The following is a 25,407-nucleotide window of genomic DNA, read 5'->3' as shown; positions in this document are numbered from 1 at the left end:
TGTTAGTAAAATGGAACAGCACAACAATGAGTATCATATCAAATCCTGATGTGAAATTAAACTAGCCATCAGCATGCTGAAGATGTGCCAGAACAGACTTGGAAGTGCCCTTCACTATGGTCCAGTGAGGTTCTCCAGTATGGTCATGGTTTGCTTGCCCTGCACAATATTACGCAGTATTGAGACTTGGATCAGCAGGAGTAATAAGGTGAAGACATCAGATCTTCCTTGTAAAATTTGGAGGGGGAAGAGGAAGAAGTGGGGAGGAGGAAGGTGACAAGGGAGTTGTTCACATTGATGCCATGGATGCCCTTGTTAATGCAAGGTTCACTTGGGTTGTATCAGCAAACCCATGTCATCAGAAAATGGAACAGCCACACTTTCTGCTCTGCCACCACTCCACCATCCATACAATGCCCTGACACAAAGCAGCAATGCAACCAACCACCCTTTGAATAACCTCATTGGACTCCATTAATTCATGCCTTTCCATTCATCATTAAACCAGTTAAAAGGCCACTCACCATCCAGCACCTAAGACTGGACAAGGCAGAAAAATGATGAAAAAGAATAACATTTACATTTACGTGAGTTGAATTAACAATGGAAATATCAACACAATGGCCTGAATTTTGCGCTCATCAGGCGTGCATGATCGGCGGGCCCAGAAGCGGACACGAAATGCGCTTTCGCCTGCAATTGGCCCCCGACCGCGATCTTACGCTGGCTTACGCAATTAATAGCCAGCTAGAGTGAAACGCACCCGGAGAAAGGCTCAGCACTGCCGTTGGGGGCGAGAAGAGGGTGGGCGCCGACATCACCGCGGGTGCTGGTGAACGTTTCCACTGAGCTACCTGAAGACAGACAGATGCCTCAGGGAGCTGCAGACCTCCAAATAAGAAAATAAAGCCCAAAATGCTGCAAAAAAATGTCCATGCAACACAATCAAGCACCTGAAAACAGACCTCATAAAAAAAGTCCCCAGATATTTATTTTTATTTTAAATCCTAACGGAGATTTCATCCGGCACTTGGATGAGGTTTCATCAAAAATATAAATCCGACCTGGCCAATTGGCCTGCCCGCCAACTGTAAGGTTGGACGGGCCACAAAAGATCGCTGGAAATTGGGCCATTATTGGGCATAATTGCCCACTTATATGTTGGCGGGTGTTCTTCCGACTTTTGCGCACGCCTGCCGAGTGAAATATTGCACAAGTACGTGATGACGTCAAGACACTTGCCCAATGTCATCTCACACGATTTCACGCCCATTCGGGTCGGGTATGTGCTCGCCCGCAGAACGTAAATTTCTGGCTAATATTTTCAAAGACACCCAAAGTATACTCATGTGCAATTCCAAACCCTTACTCTTCCTTTTTCTGCTACCCTATGCAACACCTATGGCTTCAGCAGAGATAATGACAGGATGTTCAAATCTCTGTTTTGACTGCTGAGATGCTCTTGGGTGACATTCTCTGGGTTTTGGAGCCCATGAGTGTTCCATCTTATGCTGCTCCACCTCTACCTACACAGGGACAGACTCAGCCATCGGGTGACATGGCAAACATATGGGCTGCCAAATGGGGACTAGGGTAGTTGGGGGGGAGAAGTGGAAACACTTTGAGTGGAGTTCCCACTTCCATAACCCATTTTGCCATCACCCTTCTCGTGGCTCAGCTTCATTGCATCATTCTGCTGGAAAACATCATACTGCAGGTAAGTGTGACCCTGTAAAGCCAAGGCAGACATGTTGCATCCAGAGTGAAAAAACAAAAACAGAAATACCTGGAAAAACTCAGCAGGTCTGGCAGCATCAGCGGAGAAGAGCAAAGTTGACGTTTCAAGTCCTCAGGTCCCTTCAACAGAACAGTTCTATTGAAGGGTCATGAGGACTCGAAACATCAACTTTGCTCTTCTCCGCCGATGCTGCCAGACCTGCTGAGTTTTTCCAGGTATTTCCTTTTTTGTTTTGGATTTCCAGCATCCGCAGTTTTTTGTTTTTATCTTTGCATCCAGAGTGCGCAGGCCAGTGCTGAAGGTATGCATTGATTCATTTTATTCGAGCACTTGATGATCCACATGCAGCACTGGCCACTCTATCCATGGAAGGAGTCTTCATCTGAACAGCCTGCGGTATCAACCCACTCATGCATGAGGTGGACTCCTCCATTCTCTCGACATCGTGGTGAGTCCAATTTGAAGGCCTGTCAGTTGATCGCACATTGTTCAGTGCTGCTCAGTGATCCTCCATTGCATCGGTGGCACCCGGGTACAGCATCTGTGCCCAGCTGAGCAGAGTGTAGAAAGGGCTCTGCCCTCTGACATGGACTCTCCACTCCTGTCTCTGTCACTACCATCTGCTCTTGCTCACTAGTAAAGTGTGAGTCACCAGGTGAAAGCCCAACTATCTGCCTTACTGGTTCCATTAAGGTGCAAACATCTGAACTGGAGCTTGGCCTGTATGAATCCAGTGATGGTGCACCATCAGAGGTGTTAATTCTTCTGAAGATGTGGCATCATCTCCCTCCATCAACTTCTACTGCATGCATTGAGTCCCCGTCAGGGATAAAAACATGTGTTAGTCCTGGCAAATTAAATATACATTACAAATTATCCAATAAAGAGGATTATATTTCACTCACCGTTGAAACCAAGTCAATGTGACTGAGTGCTGTATGGTATGTGGCTTTTATTTAATTGTGTCACCAGGTAGTTGTGAACTCCCCATCTCCAACAGCCAGGGACACCAAAGCTCCACTGAACTCCAATCCTCCTCCATTACAGTTGACAATTTTGGAGGGTCACCTCTGGTTCTCTCCCTCTCCCTGGTGTTCTGCACTCTCTTCTGCAAGAAGGGAAGATAAAACATAGGAATGATTAGAATGGCATATATTGACCTAATTGACACAGTGCAATTGATAAGCATCACTAGCAGGGAAAGGCATGAGGTTGCATGACAATGAGGGTGAATGAGACTGGTGGATGGATAGATGGGGATTTGAGGAAGTGTATAGAAATAAAATGATAAGTGGTGATGTGAAGTAATTGGGTAAGAGGAGTGAGTTAATGAAATAGCTTGAGAAGGCAGAGTGAGGGGATGCACACAGCTGCATGTATGCAACTTTCCTGACCTGCTTAGGTCATTAAGCCACTTGCAACAGTACACACAGGAGCATTGCAGCATGCTCCTGTTGCTGACCTCTTCTGCAACCACCAGCCACACCTTCTTTTCAGCTGCAAGCTTCTTTCTCCCATGCTAGGGGAGAGTTTCTCTCTCCTACTCTTTACAGAGTTGTCTCCCTGCACACTCTCCCTTATCCCCATCTCAGCATATTAAGGTAGGCATCGGTGTAACAGGCTTCAACCTTTGAGCACTCGGGATTCAGTGTGATACTTCGACTTCTCTTCCTGCCAACTTCAGCTCTTTTGACTTTCACGTTTAGATTGCCTCTTTAGATATTAGAGTTGGAAGTGCAGCCTGTGGGTACACATCATGTCTGCTGCTACTGTTTAGTCCTGAAACATTAAATAAAAGGCTAATAAGGTGGCTGCATTAAAAATCCACTGGCAGACATGCTAAGTTCACTTCGAGGATTCCCAGTCGACATTGGATGCCTACCAACTCATCCCAATTACTATTGGTGCCTATGGTTCTAAATTTAACTATCCCTGTCTGGCAGAAATTGGATGAAGGATAGTTAAATGGGGGCCAGTCAACTATCTTCCCTGACCCAGAGGCTTTCTCAACTTGACCTGACTTGAATCTACTCTTGAACGGTCAATGGGATACCCACAGGAAAGAAAATAGGGACTTCCTTTAATTATGCAGATCGGTTCCATACTATGAGAACATGATGCATTTCTTTTCCCCTTTTGCTATCACATATATCTTTACTTGAACCATTCAATTGGCAGATTATTTGTCAACCATAACAAATATGCAAATTATATCAGATGCTTGATCAAAGGAGTCATGGGTCAAAAACTGCCCAAAAGTTAACTGTTAAAAAAAATAGTTTTTCTGTGGGACCAGGAGGGGCAGGAATGTTCTTCCAGGTCTCAGAATGAAGCCTTTGGACTATCTTACCCCTAATGCGCCTCTCTCCCTTATTGTGACCAGAGCCTCCCTCTGCACCCCCAACTATTGCAGTTAGAGACCACCCCCCCCAGGTTCTCATCTTGGGTCCCCAGCAACCCCAAGTTCCCACCTGAATCCACTACCTGGAAAGTTTCAGGAGTGGGTATGGGTCCACCACCATGTCCCTGGACTCCCAAGATGCTCATACACAACATTCCCACCCACAGCTCCTCCCCTTAAAAATCAGACATTTATTGATAAGATGCATACTATTGTGTAAACCATAAGCAGTGCATTATCCTAAATACAATCAAAGTTCTTCACTTATAAAATCCAGACTATTTTCATTTGCACAACAAGAATAAATATCAATGTAAACTAAGTATTAGCTGTACCGATGATAAAGAGTGAGAACATGACAGGTAATAATTCATTTTTTCCTGTGCTATTACACCCATCTTTACTGAATCACCCAGTCAAGCAGATTATTAGTCAATCATAATTAATTAACATGAAGTTAATTAACTATTCTAGAAATTGATGGATGCTTTACCTCTATGAATCATCTCAATTTAATGTGATTTCATATCTTAGAGAACAATAATCTAATGGTTCCATGAATTTTTATTATAATTATAATTTTCTTTCTGATTCTAGAGTAAGTTTTCTTTTAAGTAGATGCCTTAAAAGTATAATAGGAATGTGTAACTGATTTGCATGCATCTTTAGTCAACTGATTGACATGCAAGTGGTCTCATTACAATCAGTTGCCATTTACACAACAAACAGAATTATCACATAAATCAAGTGTAGTTTTTGCTGAAAATATAAAGTGTGAGGATATATAGCAACTAATAATGTATTTATTCAATATTTTATCTTTACTATCACATCCACCTTTACTTGAACCAATTAAAAGGCAGATTATTAGTCTGTTACTGTCTGTTGTACAAATGAAAACCAATTGAAATGCTTGATCAATGTCCAATCGGGTGGAATTTTCCCGGGACTGCCAGCGACGGGTTTCGTGGCGAGTGGGAGTGGAAAATTCAGATTGAGGTCAAAAGTCGGATTCCCACCTGCGGAAAAACAAGTAGGAATTTTCCCCTCGCCACTTTCATGGTGGATTGATGGTGGGATGGCTTTCCCGCTGATCCATGTCAGTGATTCTATTTGCATGTATTAGCATGTCATGAATATTCATTAAAACGCAGCTCGCCAGAATCATGTTCCCCCTCCTAATCATCATGTCATGCCAGTGGGAAATTAAATCATTCTAAGTGGCATGCAGCTGTCCACTCACTTCACTTGTGACATTGAGGTGAGTGCAACATTGAAAGCCTACCTGTAACTGCTCCGGTTCCTCAGCGATGCCAGTGTTAGCCCACACAGGTGGGGGAATATGGTCCCGGTGGTTTCCTCGGGTGTTGAGCTGGATTGCTCACTGTGGTTGCCGTGGTATTCCGGCAGGACAACATTGTGTGCTGTGAGTCTCAGGGAGGGTTGCACTCTAAAACAGAGAACAGCATGGCAACCGGTGAGTGTGGGGGGAGATGACAGGCACATGAGGGTGAAGGGGGCTTGGTAGAATTGAAGTCGGCAGGGGGGAATGGCAGGCAGGTGGAATATTGGGAGTGGGTAAGCTGGAGCCCAACATGGAATACTAGAATGCAGACACAGAAGAGTGTGGATGGGGTTTGGTTTAAATGGAGGAGAGAGGGGGTGCACACAGACTCTACACTCCAAAAGGTGTGGGGGGGGGTCGGGGTGTTAGTGTGGCAGAAGAGGGAAGGGTTGCACAGAGGCTCATGAGTGGGGTTGGGGGGAAATGCTTGCACAGAGGGTCATGGAGCGGAGCGAGAGGGAGGAGGGAAACAGTCTTGTGGTCATTCATTGAGGAGCAGGAGAGCTGAGTGAAAGACAGTCACAGTCCCTGGACTGGTGCCAAGAGGTTGGGGTGAGAGATTAAAGGCTTTGCGGGCCATGTTACAGGGCTATGCATGGCGCACATGCCTTGTTCCCACCCCAGGGAGGGGCAAGGCCTGTGTGCTCAATGGGGTATCAGGAATAGCTCGGTGTGCAGGGTGTGGTCATAGTCTCACAGTCTGTGTTGACGGGGGTGCCTGGCTCGGTACTGGGCTGCAGATGGGGTGGTCATTGTCTGGGGACGCATCTTCAGCCTATCAATGGCGAAAAGGTAATAAAAGGGAAGGGTACTAGAAACTGTCCTGCAGGGGGCTGGAGGGGTGGGGGTTTTGGTGGGGAGGGGGTGGGGTTCCCCTCTGTATGTGACCGTGCACACAGCCTCAATGGTTCACATGGGCATGGGGACATAAAGAGTGATATGTTCAGTGGGGAGGACAGGAATGTCCACCACAATGACAATGGGATCCATGGTTACTGGGGAAGGCTGAAGAGTCACCAGAGAGAGTTCTATCTGCACATTGTGAGCCTCCAGGAAGATTTGGGGGTCCTGAACTCTGACAGGGGGCGGAGGATCAAAGCTGGTCTGAAAGTAAAAGTGCAGCACCACCATCTGGAGACCCTGAAGTTAAGACGCAGTTTAACATCAAAACTGGAAAAGAATTTGAAAGGGAGGGAGCTGAGGCAGTGTGGGAGGAGCCCACGGCCACACTCAGGGGCTGTAACAGGGGGCACCCTCACACTGCTTAGAGTAACAACAATAGAAATGGAGACTGAGCTATTAGAACTCAGGAAGAGTTTATTAAGAAGGTGCAATTGGAGCCAGTGACATTTGGAGTGTTTGAACATGAGACTGCAGGAGTCATTGAGTTCACAATGAAGCTGATCAATTTGAGCATTAACAGAGAGGAATGTGAGAATGGAAGATGCAGCCAAACATGAAGAGAGCACAGCTGCTGGATTTCTGCAAGATAATCAATGAAAGCTTCTAAGGTGCTTTCTGTAATTGGCATGGCTAACGGGCCAAAGGGCATCCAATCATTCCAAAAGCGCAGGCTAGGCATAATCGGTATACCAGATCCGGCACAATAGGAGTGCATTAGGTAAAGTTGAACATATCCTGGATGCAGTTAAGCCCCTTCCAACCTCTCTGAGATTTGGCTGTCAAAGCTGGGGTGCTCTTGGTCACCTAGATCTCTGAGGTTGTACCTCAGCTGGAACACTGGGTCAGGGAAAGGTGAGTGGCGCAGATGCAGCTCTAGGGCATGAGAGTGGTTTCCTGGTTGCGATTCAGAGATCTATTATAGTTGCTCATTGCTCTTTGATCTGTTGGATCCATCTGTCCACAGGGAGAAGGAGGATTGAATAACAGAGTCTATGCTCAATGCTGTCTTCTTGACGGCAGTGATCTGATGGAGGAGGAGAAGAAGTGTCCAGCACCCATAGCTTTGAGAAGAGGCCTGGTCTGAGGACCATGGTCCAAGCAAGCCTCAGCAAGATCCAGAGGATGAGGAAATCAGACCCATGGAGGTGACTCGCATGACCAAGGGTCTGCCAAAGACACTGTTCCTATCTGGAGATGAGCGAGAGACAATGCTGCACATGTCTACGCTTGATAAGTAATGTGGTGGATCATATCTCCCACATTCTGTGGGAGGAGCTAACACCCCATGGACTGGCAGGACATCCCCTGCCAGTGCCCCTGAAGGTCACTGCCACACTCAACTTTCTTTGCTAATGGGTCGTTCCAGGGACCCACAGGGGACTTATGTGTTAGCTCACAATCCTCAGCACATAAATGTATCAAGGAGGTGATGGATGCCCTCTACAGTAAGGCTCATCATTATGTGAAGTTCACACTGGATGAAGTGAGCCAGGCTGCTAGATTCCTGGGTTTTGCAGCAATCTCTGGCTTCCCTGGAGCACAAGGCGCAATTAAATACACACATGTCGGATTGAGAGCTCCATGGCAGCAGCCCCTGATGTTCATTAACAGGAAAGGATTCCACTCCCTAAACGTTCAGCTGGTGTGCAACCATCAGAAGCACATCATGCACATTTGTGCCAGGTACACTGGGAGTTCTTACTGACTGCTACGTCATGAGTCACTCTCAGCACTTACAGGGTTGCCTGCCACCTGAAACGATGGCTCATGACACCTATGTGTCATCCTCAAAGTGCTTCAGAGGAAAAGTACAACATGGCGTAGAGCTCGACAAGGTCCATCACAGAGCAGACCGTTGATATCCTGAAGATGCACTTCCAATGCTTGGACCGCTCAGGTGGGGTTCTGCAGTACTGTCCAGTAACGGTGTCCCTCATCATCATGGTCAGCTGTGCCCTGCAAAACCTCACATTTCAAAGGAAAGATCACTTGCCAGAGGGAGACATAGGGGAGAATTTTCTCCCCGTCAGGCGGGCTGGTCAGGAGCGGGCGCGTGCGGTGCTGATCGCTGTCCATGATCAGCTGCGCGCCACCATTTTACATCAGCCGGAAAATTAAGGCCCACCCAGCATGACGCACACCCGGAACAGCTGAGCCCTCCCTGTGCGGGTGGGGGGAATAGGCTGAGTCGGGGCCTGCACTCTTTCACGCACACGTGCGGAAGGGCACAGAAATCTCCCTGAGGCATGGAGCTGCCTCAGGGAGATTAATGTGATCGTGAAAAATTGAAAAAAGAAAATTAAAAAAAATATTCAGACCTGTCCCCTCATGTGACAGTGTCACATGAGCTGGGAGATGTTTATGAATTTTAATAAAAGTTTATATTAAATTTATAAACCCCCCATGAAACCTCATCCCACATGGATGAGGTTTCATGAGAAATGCAAAGGTTGCCTGGGCTCTTTGCCTGCCCCCCAACATTAAAGGCTGGATAGGCAGCCCTGACAATCACTTGAATTAGTTAGTTAATGGCCTTAACAGGCCTTTGATAGTTCGGAGGGCACGCAGCTGGCTCTGGTGCCTCCCACCAAACTGAAGATCGGAATGATGCACGATGACATAAGGATGCACGCCTGGCGTCACCGTGTGTCATTTTATGCGTCAGCGTGTGCGGCCCGCCCCTGCACACCGAACGGAAGATTCTGGCAATGGAGGAGGCTGAGAACTCCTTGGATGATGAGGACCTGGAACAGCAGGAACAGGAAGAGGGTGATGGTGGGGCGCTTCCACATGAGGATGTGATCGAAGCTGCAAGATGCAGAAGACATGCCCATGACACACTCATAGGAGTAAAGTTCAGGCAAGGGTACATAAGTGCATTTCTCCTGTCCCTTACTGGAATGCAAGTAATCTGAAAGGCCTTTACAACCACTAACATTGAGAGCAAGGTCAGCCTTGGACCTCCAGCCCTCAGGTTTCACCAGGTCCTGATCTTTGGAAAGGTCAGGAGCCAAAGCTGTATGCAACCACTCAGGAAAGTGAAAGGCAGCACATCAGTGCAAAGCCTGCATCAAGTGGACTTGATGTAGTCGTGGCCTCCTAAACAAGACACTTCTTGGCGCCACAGAAATGTGTACATGGCTGGAGAGACCATCATGCCTACAGGTCTAGTGCATTGGCACAAAAATGAAGAGACAACAGGAGTGGTAACCCCCTGATGCAAATAAGCATGCATAACTCCAAGGTGTCTTTTAATGAATATCACTTCCTAATGCAATTTGCAGTCACTTTCAATAAAGAGGTTGACACATCTCACTGACATTAAACAAGGGGCCATTAACTAACATGAGTCAGCTAGACAGCACATGGATGTGAGGCTCACAAAGGGAGGTGATCACAGAGTGGGAGATTGGGTCATCCTCACAATAAGAGGCCACATATATGCATACATACGATGCATTCAAATGACGAGACCATTGTCATGAACAGCAAATGTATTTATGAAGGTGCATGATATGTACAGTGAGTGAACACTCATGACCCAAAAGTGATATCAGGGGTTTCTTAATCTTTGTAGCCCTACCGCTATGTCTAAGTATATTCCCGACATCCGCAGCAGAGGTGAAAGCAGCTTGTTCACTGCTATGCCCTGTTGCCTTTGATGGCTTTGGCAGGAGTCCTCTTGGAGGCTGAGACCTGGAGGGCCCCAACCTGCTTTGGGTGTCCTGCTGCGAGGCCGCACCTCCTCGGCCTGTGCTGCTGGAGGTCACAGGCCGAAAGGATTGGGACCAGCTGAAAACTAGCAGAGTCACCTGAGCGGAAGGCCCCAGGGTGTCCATCTGCTGGCCCTCCTCCTTGTGTGTACCCAAGGGCCCCTGCCTGACTCCCTGAGGAGAAGGAGCTCCTGGAGGGAGGTAAAGGTGCCCTGATTACCCCCCACCCCGCTTGCCTAGCTACTGTCGGATCCCACGAATGCCTAAAGTGATGCAGTTAAGGTCCGAAAGCAAATCTGGCAGAACCTGCTGGGCCAAGGTCTCCAAGGCAGCCACCTTCTCATGGAGACCTTCAGGCATTTGCTAGTCGGAGTCATGACATCAGACATAATTTGGATGGACTCCTCCATCCTTTGCTCTAACCTGTTAACTGCCTCTCGCAACTCTGTCTGATATTCTGTCGGCTGTCTTTGCATCTCCAACACGTTAGTGATGGTTGCTTCCAGAGGCTCATCACCTGACTCAGTCTCAATGGGTAGCTGTTCTCCAGCAGCCCACCAAGTGCCAAAGACCTGGACTGTCACTGCCTCCGACTGCTGCGGAGACGTATCGGTGTTCCCCAGAATGTGACACACCGGGGTGTGCGTTTCTGCACTGGTGGGGGGCATAGGTGAATGCTGTGTTGGATCTTCTTCAAATGGCTCTTCAACATCCTCCTCTGAGATGGCCTGGGAGCTGGGGTTTATGCTGGCTCTGCTGGTCTGTCTGCACCCGCTGCTACCTGTAAGAGAGAGAAGAGAGATTTAGTTCATGAACAGGTTGAATACAACATTGCATGTCACTCACTGAGAATGTCAGCATGTGATGAACCCAAGGAGTACTCATCGTACAGGCTCGCTGGGCGAGGCCGGTCTCGCCTTCCCCACAGGAGCGATCTCTGTCCTCCCCTTCCAACTAAGCAGCATCCTCCTCGAGTTTGGAGAGCTCCTGGATATTGGTCATTCCTCCTCCAGTCTGGGATCTCTCCCTTTTGTTGTAGGAAAGCTTGCCCTGGATGAAAACAAATGGATGAGAAGGGATGGAGCAGAGGTTGGGAAACATGCATGTCTGCTGTTTGTGCTGAGCTCACCCTCGGTAATGGCTGAAGATGCTGCTTGTGCAGGATGATAGATGACATGCTGGTGAATAGGCTTTCAATGCTGATATCTCCCCTGCTAATATTGTGTGAGATCCCTGAGCTGAGGCTTTGTGTGCATCATGCCATTATGAGAGAGTGAGTTTGGAGTGAGCTGAAGGTTGACTTACCCTAGCAGTGCGAATGAGATCATTCATCCTCTTCCTGCGCTAGATGGCATTTCTCTGGCAGATGTCCGCGGAGCTGACCACCTCCATTACCGCCTGCCAGGCCAGTGAGGTGAGGTTGGTTGACCTCCTGGATCCATCCCTGGGAGAAAGAACCTCCCAGTGCTGGCAGGCACCTCTAACTAAAGCCTCCAGAAAGCCATGGCTAAAGCTTGGCGCACTCTTCCTGTTGCTTGGGGACATTTCCGGAACTTCCAACCACACAGCTGGGCTGAAGAGAGTAATGTGTGTGTTTGGGTGTCATTTAAATATGGCGCCAGGAACTTTGACCCCATGAGATGATGGTGCATTTGTGGCTGTGTAATGCATCAAATCTAGATGGAATGGGGTGTCTCATGGAGTGTCATATGTTAGAATATTTTCTGCATTCTTCAACTTAACCATAACTTGCTGGAAGTGCAAGCTCATAACAATGCAGTGAGTGCAAAGGTGCATCTGAGACCTTAGGGGCGGGTTCACGGTAATTCCCCTTAACCAATGAGAATTAAGGATTGAGAAAGTAACAGAAATGACTGAGGAAGAGCATGAATTCATTGTCAAATCAGATATAGAAAAAAAAATGAAGAGTGAAAGAAAGATTAGATTGAGAGAAAAAGAAGAGATGGAGAGGAAAAGTACAAAGAATGTTAAAATTTAAATTTGACGTTTATAAAATCTCTAAGAATTTGCCACCTGAACGGTTGAGACTTCACAATTTAAATTGTTCGATTTCTGTGACAATTGGCATTGCATTAACAATGTTATTAAAAAGCTACTTACACTAAGAATTATCAGTCTTAACTTTCTGTGGCAAGTTTAATTGGCACTTAATTTGAAAATCCAACAAGTAATTAAAATAAAAATGAGGATCTCAGTGAGATGCTGTTTATGAGAAGCACAAAGGAGAGTGTTGTAAATCGACCAGTAAGTACTGCTTCTACCACCCTTTTAGGCAGAGCATTCCACACCATAACAACACACGGCATTAAAAAAAACTTTATCTCCCCCCACCCCAGTTCTTTTACTTTTATCTTAAATCTGTGTCTTCTGCTTGCCAAGCAACCCGTCAGTGAGTTTTCCTTATTTCCTCTTAAGAATCCATTATAATTTTGAATATGTTTATTCAATCTCCTTTTAACCTCCTTGCTCCAAAGGGAATAATCCCAGCTTCTCTACTTTTTCCACGCAACTATTGTTTCTCCTAGTTTTGGGGATTTGCAACTTCAGAAGTTTATAGAAGATCCAATTAGTAGGGGAAGTATAAAGCAGGATGTAGGATTGTGAATCACAGAATGGTGATATTCAAATAAGAAGCCTGTGATGTACATAACGAATTTAACATGTTACGGATGTGCGTGTGGTGCTAAGCTTTACAGACAAGAAAGGTCTCCGTCTGCACTAAGCTAACTGATATCGACAGAAGTGTCATTAGGCACACTACAATTGACCCCGTACCTGGATTGGGAAATGGAAAATTGACAATGGTTACTGTAATATAAAGGCTTAACAGATGGGATATGCTAATGTATGATGTAGATGATGATGTACCACTGACATCAGTCAGTAATGTGTTAGAACGTCTATCTCTCTCTCTCTCAGCAGTTCAGACCATGTCTATGAGCTATATGCTACTCTGCAACCTGTTCAGATGTAGTACTAATAAGCAAGTGTTAAGCAGATACCAGAGTATGTCTACCATCTGTCTAAGAACCAAGTCCCTTACCTAGAGACCAAGACAGAATGACCCACCTCAGAACATGATGGCAGCCATGGTGACATCAATGTAATAGTCACCTCGGTGTTATCAAATGATCCACAGAGTGAAGAAACCTTTAAAACAGCTCAAAGAAATGTTGACGGAAGAAGGAGACACATTGGAGAGAGGTAACGATGACCATACCTGGTGAGCAGTCCCTGCCTTTAACCCACCTATTTGACTGCCTCAAGAGCCATTCAGTTGGGAGTTATAGAAAAACCATTTTCTCTGGTACGGATCAGCATCAGGCCTTCGTGAAAAGGAGCCAAAGCTTCAAGTTAGTTCCTTTCTTTATGCAGTAGGCCCAGTAGCAGATGAAGTTCTCCTGAGGCAGAGTGTAGAGGAGTCCTCCACAGGAACTGACACCATTATTAATGCCTTTGACACCTATTTTAGCCTGAAGCAAAACTTAATAATTGAACAAACACGTTCTAATCAGTACTCACAGCGACCTGGGGAATTGATTGAATTATTTCTAACTGACCTATATCAACTAACAAGTTGTTGCAGATATGAGGCGCTGAAGGATGAGCTAATCTGTGATCACATTGTCGTGAGTGTTCGGGGTGAAAAACTCTCCAACTTTCCGAAGACCAAAGATGATTTTACTATTGAATGAAGCAGTCCATTATGCAAAAGAGGCCGAGCTTAGAGCATTTAACTGGGCTATAATTTGTGGAAACGCCAAGGTTTCACATGACCCTGTAGATTCTGAAAAAGAGTCATACAGACGCGTCGCGTTAACTCTGTTTCTCTCTCCACAGATGCTGCCAGTTTTTCCAGCATTTTCTGTTTTTATTTCAGATTTCCAGCACCTGCAGCATTTTGCTTTTATTTCAGAAGAGGCATGATCTCCAAGTCCAGGAAAGACTTGGAAAGGACTTGGACCAGGAAAGACAGTTGCACCATTCACTGCAGTATCAATGGCTGAAAAGATATTGAAGATCTGAGATTTCAATGAACTTTGTCAATGAAGGGGAAAAAAAATGACCAACTTCCTGTAAGACTGTCAGGAAAAGAAGAACAGATGATTCCCCAATGATTTTACAGGAGGACTGTCTACTTCTGTAGGCAGTGGTAAGGGAGCCACACTTATCTCTGTATGAGGTTGCTCTACTATGGGAAAAGGGTAGAATTGCTGAGAATATAGAGACAAGACAGCCTCATCTGCTGTAATTGAGAGGAATTTCCTGTAGACAATAATCTTGGGATCAAAATTGCTGTACAGGATTCTGCAGTTTCAGAAGTGCTAAAGTTTCTGCCAGCTCTGAAGAGAACACTTTCAGCTCGGACTGAAGTGTGGATGGCAATTGACTCTTACCCAACCTGGACTCTAACCTGGACTCAGGCAAGGCACTCTCTGTGAAAGGGTCTTCAAGGACAACATGAGATAACGTAGGCAATGCATTGGTAAATTCAATGGAACTAAGATCTGAATGCTGCTCCACCATTAAAAGCACAGCTGATTCTTCTAAAAAGACAACAGACACTTTATAATGTGCATCCATCAACGGGACTAATCATTCTCTAGGGCCTCAACCTCCAAGAGATCGCTCAGTACTGCAAGGGATTCTTCCTCATCACTCTCTAGAAAGAGCCAGTTCAGGTCCAGCAGATCTTCATGGGGATGGTCACCATCTGCTGCACAACTTTGTGAAGAACTGAGAGACTCATAACTTCCAAGTTTGTCCTGGGTCTAATGGATGGTCTCTCTGTGAAAGAAAGGAACTTACTGCTGAGAGCATAAACTACCTCAGTTCCTGAAAGCTGAATTTTCACTACTTGTAGATAAAAGGCTGAAGATTACTGTATGAAAGACAGTGAGTCATTCAAATGATGACCATCATCTGTTTTTTCTAGGATTCCTAGAAATATGCCAACATTGCCAGTCATAGGGATATACGTTAATTGTGAAAAACATAGAGAAAATCAACAATTTGTTGCCCTTGTAACTAAGAGGAGCAATAATCCTACCTTTGATTGGAAGATCAGACTTGATGTCTGATGGGTAAAGAGTCATTGGCTGAAGCTGGTCGAACTCATCTGCTAACATGTTAACAGCAGCACTAGTATCAATTTTAGTCACAGTACCGAAGCCTTGAATTTGGACTGTATTTGACCAGTTGTCTAGATTAAGACTATCTACTTCCCCTAGGAACTCTGTAATTTCGTCTTTTTTTTTGACTTTCCATTTCTTGGAAGGAATGTGTTTCATAAATACTTTCTGTCTTCGACTTCGATTAAAATTACTGAACTTGTAGAAATGCTTGAAATGTTTAGTTTTGCCACGTTGGAAGCATTCCACACCCTCTGATGGGCAGTCTTGGTATCTATGCTGGGTTTTCACACCAGAACGCAAGCATCTCAAAATGGCTGTCGACGTGGAGTTCCCCACCGTTTCCTTTGGTTTGGTGGGCTTTCTTATGGGTGGGGCCACTGGCCATGGGCCTACCCAATCCATGGCGTCATGTGAAGCTACAAGTTGCCCAGAATTATGGCCCGATTCGGCACTCAGAGTTGGGGCCTCATTGCACACTGAACCGCCTGATGATAGTGGGGTTCTGTGGTGGATTTAAAAATGTATCAAAGGCATTAAGAATGGACTCAAAGACTGCGGTGGACTCCTGCACATCCTGACGTAGGAGAATGTCATCTGCTACTGGACCTACTGCATAAAGAAAGGAACTAACTTGAAGCTTTTGTTCCTTTTCGTGAAGAGCTGATGCTGCTTGGAACCAGAGAAAATTGTGTTTCCATAACTCCCACTGCTGGCATCTCCACAGGCCTTGAGACAATCAAACGGGCAGAGCAAGGGCTCAAGAGGTACGGTGATTGTTACCTCTCTCCAGTGTGCTTCCTTCTTCCACCAGTTTTTTACTAACAGCACTCAAAGGTTTCTTCACTCCGTGGTTCCGTTGATGATATCAATGTGTCTTTTACATCAATGGTTACCACCATATTCTGAAATGGGCCCTTCCATCTTGGCTTCTAGATGTGGGTGTCTGCTTAACACATGTTTATTAGCACTAAATCTAAACAGGTTACAGAATAAGCATGTTGCTCCTAGGCATGATTCCATCCTCTCTCTCTCTCTCGAGCCTAACACATGACTGATTGATATCAGTAGTGTATCATCATCTTTGTTATACATTAGCATGTAGCACCTTTAGTTTTGTTAGCTCTTTATACTACAATCAAGGATCAGTGTGAGTGATTGGGGGGTCAGTTCCGTAGTTACCTCAGAGTTAGAATAGAATTTTTCTGTGTGCCATTTCCTGGGTCACTAATCAGCTAAGTCCCACGGAACTGTCCGCAGTCTCTAACTCTAACTCAGGGTTGGAGGCATTCACGGAGGGTCCCGGGGAGCTGGTGAATTTCCCATCAGAGGTTGAAACTTCCTGCGCAATTCCCAGGAAGGTCAGCACATCAGGACTTCTGCTGGGCCGTACATCCTGTCTCCAATAATCCGGAGACTGGAAGATCTGGGCCATTGTGGCAGGCGGTACATTTCCAGTGCAGGGTAGGCATCAGCGTACCTCCCACCATATGGTAAGAGTCTACTTTAGGGCAGTTAAACAAGCATGGCACCAATAAATTCCCAAACTGAAGTGTCCATTTAACAATACAATTTAGTTCAAGGTTTTTTTTTATTCTTTCATGGAATGTGAGTAACACTGGCAAAGCCAGCAGTGTTGCCCAATCCACTTGCCCTTGAGAGGGTGGTGGTGAACCACATTCTTGAACCACTGCAGTCCATTCTGTAGCAGGTTGATTCAACTGAGTGGCTTGCTAGGCCATTTCTGAGGGCAGTTAAGAGTCAACCACATTGCTGTGGGTCTGGAGTCACATGCAGGCCAGACCAGGTATGGGATGGCAGACTTCCTTCCCTCAAGGGCATCTGTGAACCAGATAGGTTTTCACAATAATCAATGGTAGTTTCATGGTCATCATTACTGAGGCTAGTTTTCAATTCAAGATTTTTAAAAATGTTTTAAATTAATTAAATTATTTTAACTCCTGTCAGCTGTCATGGTGGGATTTTAACCCATGCCCCTAGAGGATTAGCCTGGACCTCAGGATTACTAATGTAATGGAGTGCTAGTGGTGTAGTGCTAAACATTAGCACTACATCATTATCTCCATCTGTTTGAACAAAGATGTCATTTGTTGTGGATTTGCACTTAACCTTGTATCACCCATTGCAGTACTTTGTTTAGATCTTTTTGAAGTAGCCAGAATATTGATTGAAGTTGAAGACAACTGTTTACCTAGTCGTTCCTGAACTGGCTAAATTATTACTGTAGGGTTAATAGCCAAAGTTGTGATGCAAATAGCTTTGTGCTTTATTCTAAACAACTGGCATTGAGAGGATTCAAATGCTGGACAGCTATAGGAGGACAGGATGATCAAAACTGACATTACTCAGAAGGAAAAAAACAGTAAAAACTGGGAAATAAGAATGCTGGTCCGAAATGGTCTTGTATACCTTAAAATGGAACACCAGTAAAAACTGGGAAATAAGAGCACTGGTCCAATTTTTTTTTCCTTACTGCAGTACAACTGCATTAACTGAATTGCTGACAGCAGTGCAACTCTAATATCATTACATCATTGGCCTCTTTGTAAATGGAATAAAAGGAACATTGGCAGAATGGATACAAAGCTGGCTTTGTGACAGGAAACAGAGGGTACTGGTGAATGGTTGTTTTATGGTCTGGGGGAAGATAAACAGTGGTGTAACCCAAGACTCTGTACTTGGACCATTGCTTTTCCCGATTTATTAATAACCTGGATTTGGGTGTACAGGACACTATTTCAAAACTTGCAGATGTCTCAATACTTGGAAGTGAGGAGGATCATGATAGATTTCAAGAGGGCAAGATAGGCTCATAGAGTGGATGCACACATGGCAGACGTCATTTAATGCAGATAAGTGGAAAATTACACATTTCACAGAAGAATAAGGGAAGGTAATATAAACTAAAGGGTAAATTCTAGCGGGAGTGGAAGAACAGAGAAACTTTGGGGATCTTTGTGCACAAATTGTTGAAATTGGCAGGAGTTGTTGAGAAAATCATTAAAAAGGCAAATGGGATCCTGAGCTTTATACATAAAGGAATAGAATACAAAAGCAAGGAAGTTATAGCAAACTTTATAAAAATTGGTTTAGCCTCAAATGGAGTACTGAGTCCAATTCTGGGCACCATGCTTTATGAAAAATGTGAAGGCTTTATAGAGGGTGCAAAAAAGATTTCCATGAAAGGCTCCAGGGATGCAGGACTTCAGTTATGTGGATAGACTAGATAAGCTGGGGCTGTTCTCCTTAGAGAAGGGAAGGTTGAGAGGAGATTTGATAGAGGTGTTCTAAATCATGACTAATCTGGAGAGAATAGATGGGGAGAAATTGTTCCTATTAGCTGAAGCGTGAAGAACCAGAGGGCATAGGTGTAAGGTGGTTGGCAAAAAAACCAAAGGTGATGTGAGAAAAAACATTTTCAACTTTTCAGTTGTTTGGGATCTGAGGGTGTGATTGAGATAGATTCAATTGTGCCTTTCAAAAGGAAGGTGATAAGCAACCAAAGAGAAAACATTTGCAAGGAAAGGGCAGGAGAGTGGGAAGAGATAAATTACTCTTGCAGAGAGCTGGCACAGACTTGACAGGCTGAATTGCCTCCTGTGCTGTACCCATTGGGTTAATTGGCCCGCCCACTTAAAATGGCGGCGGGCTCCGTTTCAGTGGTGGGGGTCGGCTGCCCACCCGCCGCCAAGCCGATGGGGCCCGCCCGCCATCCAAGGGCAAGATTCTGCCCAATGTGTCTATTTAAAGGAGTTTGCTTTGCGTATATTGGCTGCTGCATTTCCTACTTTATAACAGTAACAAGTACTCTGAGACATTTGGTGGCTGTGAAAAGTATTGTATAAGTGCTAGTTTTTCTTTTTAGCAATATAATATGCTGGATGTAAGTGCAGATGAGATAATGAATTCTGTTCACCTGCAGTAACTTCTTGTTGCACCACTGCACAGAATTACCAGCACTGCACTGAAACAAGGTCCCTTTTGTAATGATGATACAAATCATGGTAATTGAATTTGTCAATAATTTGTTGTAATTATGTGAGGAAAGGCCAAACACACCATTGCACATTCAAGGTTATTCCCATTACCCAATGAGCAATAGTTTAGAAAACTGAAAACTGCACTCAATACTTATTTATTTTTTATTTGTATCCCACGAACAACATTTATCTAGAATAGTAAAATAAGACTGGGAGAACCATGACAAAAATCATATCAACTCAAATCTTACATATGAATATACAAATCACTAGGCCATTCAGCCCCTTGAATCTGCTCCTGCCATTCAATAAAATCATGGATGACCCAATTGTGGCCTCAACTCCATATTCTGCCTACCCTGATAACCTTTGACTCCCTTATTAATTAAGAGTCATCTACCTCTGCCTTAAGAATATTCAATGACCTTGCCTCCATCACTCTCTGGGGAAGAGAGTTCCAAATATTCACGGCCCTTTGAGAGAAAAAAAAATCTTCTCATCCCTGTCTTAAATGGGAGACCCCTTATTTTTAACAGTGTCCCCTAGTTCTACTCTCTCCCACAGGGGACACATCCTTCCGGCCTGTCAAGTTCCCTCAGGATCTTATTTGTTTCAATAAGTTCACTTCTCAGTTTTCTATTCATTAATAGACACAGGGTCCAATGTGTCCAAACTTTCCTTGTAAGATAACCCTCCCTATCCCAGGTATCTGTCCAGTGAACCTTCTGCGAACTTTGTCTAATGCAATTATATCCTTTCTTAAATTAGGAGACCAAAACTGTACACAGTAATCTAAATGCAGTCTCATCAATGACCTTTATGACCGTCGTAAAACATTGTTACTTTTATGTTCCTTGCAATAAATGGCAACATTCTATTTGCCTTCTTAATCACTTGCTGTACCTGCAACTTTGACAGGAAGATGTAATAATTTTCATAATATTTTTGGAATTTATGTAGACTAATAATGGGGCATGTGTCTGTGTCTGTGTGTGTGTGTGTGTGCGTGTGTGTGTGTCTTAATTGAATTAAAGGCAGCTGGTCTGATGGCTTTGATGTAACAGAAGATAAGCTAGGTTTGAAATGTTAAGTAGGTAAACATGGGTGTAAAGGGAACATTTGCATTTTAAATAAATCAGGCTAGATTGAATTCAAAAGAGTGATTGAAATATTACACCTAGCTAGGGGAAGTTAAGAAACAGTGTTTATTTTTCCCAAAGATTCCTGGTAAAATTGGTACTATGAGAGATTTCTATTATTAGAGAGATAATGTCCAAAGACATAGTGGAATAATGGGAATTTGTATTCAAAGGGGGAACTATGCATAAAGGAGAGAAGGCCGTATGCAAGGGAAGGCATTCTAAGATCTAAAACAAGTGTGAAAAAGCCTTCAGCATCTGCACCTCAAGCTGCTGTCTACAAAGAACTGAAGTTAAGAAAACTTAATTTGAATTGGATTGTTCAGGGTATCGTGTTTCTTTCCCTGGGTCTTTTTAAAATCTGTGTGTCTTACTGTTGCCTTAACAAAAGTGTAACTGGGAGTTAGATTAACTAGGGGATTTAGAAGTTATCATAATAGTAATTTGTAGATCTATGTATGTACTTAAAATAATTTCCTCCATTAATAAAGGTTTAATTTAGTTTTGTCAGAAACTTATGAGTTTAGGTGGTCTTATTACTATTGAATTCAGGGCACGCATCTCAAAATTTATACAAATTGCAAAACAGCTGTGGCAGTTTCAAGTTTCACTTTGGGATTTCAGCAGGCTGTGTCATAACACCCAGATCCCTCTGTACTTCAGAGTTATGCAATCTCTCTCCATTTAAATAATATGCTGCCTTTCTATTTTTCCTGCCAAAGTGGACAAGTTGATATTCTCCCACATTATACTCCAAATGCCAATTATTTGCTCACTCACTTAACCTATCTTTATCCCTTTTCAGACACCTTGTGTCCTCGTCACAACTTACTTTCCTACCTATATTTGTGTCATTATGAAATTTAGTAATCATTTGGTCCCTTCATCCAAGTCATTTATATAAATTGTAAATAGTTTAGGCCTCAGCACCGATCCCTGTGATACTCCACTCGTCATAACATGCCAACCTGAAAATTACCCACTTATGCCTACTCTCTGCTTCCTGTTAGCTAACCAACCCTCTATCCATGTTAGTATATTACCCCCTAAACCATGAGCTCCTATTTTGTGTAGTAACCTTTGATGTGACACCTTACTAAAAAACCTTCTGGAAATCTAAGTACAGCACAGTCACAGTTTCGACTTTATCCACGTTGCTTGTTACTTCCTTAGAGAACTCCAATAAATTAGTCAAACATGATTTCCCTTTCAAAAAATCATGTTGACTCTGCCTGATTGCATTGAGATTTTTTAGGTCCCCCACTATAACCTTCTTAATAATGGATTCCAGCAATTTTCCTATGACAGATGTTAAGCTAACTGGCCTGTAGTTTAATAAAGCTAAAAGCAAAATACTTCAAGTGCTGGAAATCTGAAGTAAAACAGAAAATGCTGGGAAAAAAAAACTCGGCAACTCTGGCAGCATCTGTGGAGAGAGAAACAGAGTTAACTTTTTAAGTTCAAATGACTCTTCTTTAGAGCTGAAGAGAGATAGAAATGTGATGGCTTTTATACTGTTTAAGAGAGGGTGGAGCAGGTGGAGCAAAATAGAAGGCCAGGGATAGGTGGGAGCTCAGGAGGGATTTGACAAAGATGTCATGGACACAAGACAAGGGAGTGTTAATGGTAGTGTTAAAGATTAAAGTAGGTGCTGATAGTGGCATAAAGGTAAGATAGCAGAATGTGCAAATGGGGGAACAAGGGTCAGTGTTCTGTGAAAGCAAAACATAAGAATAAGACCAATGACCCTGTGGGAGTTGGGGGGGTGGGTGGGGTTGGGGGAAAAAATGGATGAAAAAGTGGTCAAGGTGGGGGAGGGGGTCCATGGTCTGAAGTTGTTGAGTTCAATGTTAATTCCCGAAAGCTGTAAAGTGCCTAATCGGAAGATCAGGTGCTGTTCCTCCAGTTTGCGTTGGGCTTCATTGGAACATTGTAGCAGGCCAAGGACAGACATGTGGGTATGAGAGCAGGATGGTAAGTTGAAATGGCAAGTGACAGGAAGGTCTGGGTCATGCTTGCAGACTGAGCGAAGGTGTTCCACAAAGCAATCACCCAATCTGTGTTTAGACTCCCCATTGTAGAGGAGACCTATTTGGGAGCAGCAAAAGCAGTTGACCAAATTGAAGGAGGTGCAAGTGAAGCACTGCTTCACCTGAAAGGCGCGTATGGGGTCTTGAATGGTGAGGAGGGAGGAGGTAAAGGGGCTGGTGTTGCACCTTCTGTGATTGCATGGGAAGGTGCCGTGGGAAGCATATGAGGCATTGGGTGTGATGGAGGAGTGGACCAGGGAGCTCCAGAGGGAATGGTCCCAACGGAATGCTGACAGGGGAGGTGACAGGAAGAGGTGGCGCACCATGCTGGAATTGGCAGAAATGATGGAGGATGATCCTTTGTATGCAGAGGTTGGTGGGATGAAAAGCAAGGACAAGAGAGACCCTTCCATGGTTCTGGGAGGGAGGGGAAGGGGTGAGGGCAGAGGTGCAAGAGATGGGTCAACACAGTTGAGGGCCCTATCAACCACAGTGGAGGGAGATCCATTGGTTCAAGACATGTCAGGAGCACCATTTTGGAAGGTAGCATCATCGGAACAGATACAAAGGAGGCAGAGAAAGTAGGAAAGTAGGATGGAGTCCTTACAGGAAGCAGGGTGTGAGGAGCTGTAATTGAGGTAACTGTGGGAGTCGGTGGGCTTGTAATGAATATTGGTAGACTGCCTATCGCCAGAAATGGAGACAGAGAGGTCAAGGAAGGGAAGGGAAGGGTTGAAGATGGACCATGTGAGGGTGAGAGAAGGGTGCAAATTGGAAGCAAAACCGATACATTTATCCAGGTCCAGACGAAAGCATAAAGCGGCACCTATACTGTCATTGATGTACCGGAAAAGGGGTTGTGGGAGGTGGCCAGATAAGGACTGGATTTAAATTTATATTTCACCAGTATGGTTGGATTTGAACACGTGCACCCACCTACCCCTCTGACATACACATTCAGTGACATTATCATTACGCCACTGCCTCCCACTAGGCCCGGTAAGACCTCTAACTTCTTGCTTTCTGTCTCCCTCCTTTCTTGGTTACAAGAGTCACATTCGCTATTTTCAAATCATATGGGACCTTTCTAGAAACCAGGGAATTTAGGGAAGTTAAAAACAATGCAACTACTGGCTCAGCAGCCACTTTTTTAAGACTCTAGGATGAAGTTCACCAGGTCCTGGGGACTTGTCAGCTTGTAGTTCTCATAATTTTCTCAGTGCCCTTTCCCTGGTGATTGTAATTGTTTTAAGTTCCTCCCTCCCTTTCACCTTTTGATTCACAATTATATCTGAAACATTATTTGTATCCTCTACAGCGAAGACAGAAGCAAAATATCTGTTCAATGAATTCATCATTTTCTTAATTTCCATTATTAATTCCTCAATCTCACTCTTTAGAGGACCAACACTCACTTTACTTAGTTTTTTCTTTTTAAATACTTGTAGAAACTCTTACCATCTGTTTTTATATTTCCAGCTAGCTTTCTCTCATACTCTAATTTCTCCCTCATTATTAATCTTTTAATCATTTTTGCTGTTCTTTGCCATTCTGTCCAATCTCCTGACCTGCCACTAATCTTTGCAGAATTATACGTTTTTTCTTTCATCTGATATCTGGATCATTGGAGATTGGACATAAGTTGGGAGGTGTGAGTCCGGACCCTGCAGAAGCCCTTACAGGCACACATGCACTCTAATTGCCCAGGAAGTTTAAACTTCTGATGGGCTGATTTACACTGCTTGGGACCTCCTGGAATGTCTCCAACCCTGAGCTCAGTGTCAGAGACTTGGGCCAGGTTTGCAGGACTTACCTGCATACTTTGGAAATGTTTTCCTGATTAATGGCTGGTCTAACTCAGGGATTAGCCATCGTAACTCATCTGACCACTACAAACAACCCCCAAATCACCCCCCTCGACCTGACCCAAATATCCCCACGGGTCGAGACCTGACTACTCCCCACCACCGACCTGATTACTCCCCCAACCTGACTACCCCACTGACCTGACTGCTCCAGACCCAATTCGATTAGCCCCCTCACCCAACTATTGCCAAACCCCCAAATTTCCCCTTCAGCTCAAGCCAACTACCTCTGACCCAACTACCCCTGAGCTGGCTCAACTACCCTCCCCACCTCACTTACCCCCACCCAATCTGACCAGCCCCCAGAACCTGACCTGACTTTAACAACCCCCGCCCCTCCAGCTTGACTATCGCCCCAAGTCAATCCAACTAACCCCGACCTGACTACCCCCGTTGACCCAACCACCCTCACCACCCGATTACTCTGACTCAACCCAACTACCCTTCCCCACCCGACTATTGCTCTGACCCAGCCCAATTACCCCCAAGACCTGACCCAACTGCCCTCCTGACCATGCAACTACCCCAACCTGACACAACTACACCCCTGACCACCCAGTTACCCCCCCCAGACCAATCCATCCATTCATCCACTTACTCAGTCAACCACTCGCCCACTCATCCATTCACCTATTCACTCATTCACCCACTCATCCATTCACTTACTCATCCATTGTCCTGCTCACCCACTCATCCGTTCACCCATTCACTATCCCACTTACTTGCTGAAAGACTTGAGACCTTAAGCTCACCTGATTAAGGCAGCTATACCATGAAAAGTGTGCATGCCCAGTCTTTATTTGTCTTTTCTTGCACTTCCTGGTCCTCTCCATGCATGTCTACCCTGACGCATCAATGCTTCAGTTAGTTTTGGAAGACTCAGCTGAAAAATCGCAAAAGGGTCAGATCACAGAAATTTCGCAGGCAGTGTCAATACACTCAGCATCGAAGATGCGGACCATTGGTTCTACTCCTTAATGTTGAGACAGACACTGAAGGTAAATTTTTAGTGGTCCTCATTCTCAATGCAGTCTTTTATTTATTATGACCCTAAATGGGAAATGTCTGCTTTCTATTGCCAGCTGATACCTACCCATCCAAGGCTAGCTTTTTGCTAAT

This window comes from Cetorhinus maximus, chromosome 7, assembly GCF_964194155.1.
Source record: "Cetorhinus maximus chromosome 7, sCetMax3.hap1.1, whole genome shotgun sequence".
NCBI classification, from domain to species: Eukaryota; Metazoa; Chordata; class Chondrichthyes; order Lamniformes; family Cetorhinidae; genus Cetorhinus; species Cetorhinus maximus.
The sequence above is the reverse complement of the archived record's forward strand: the minus strand, read 5'-3'. Positions refer to the sequence as shown.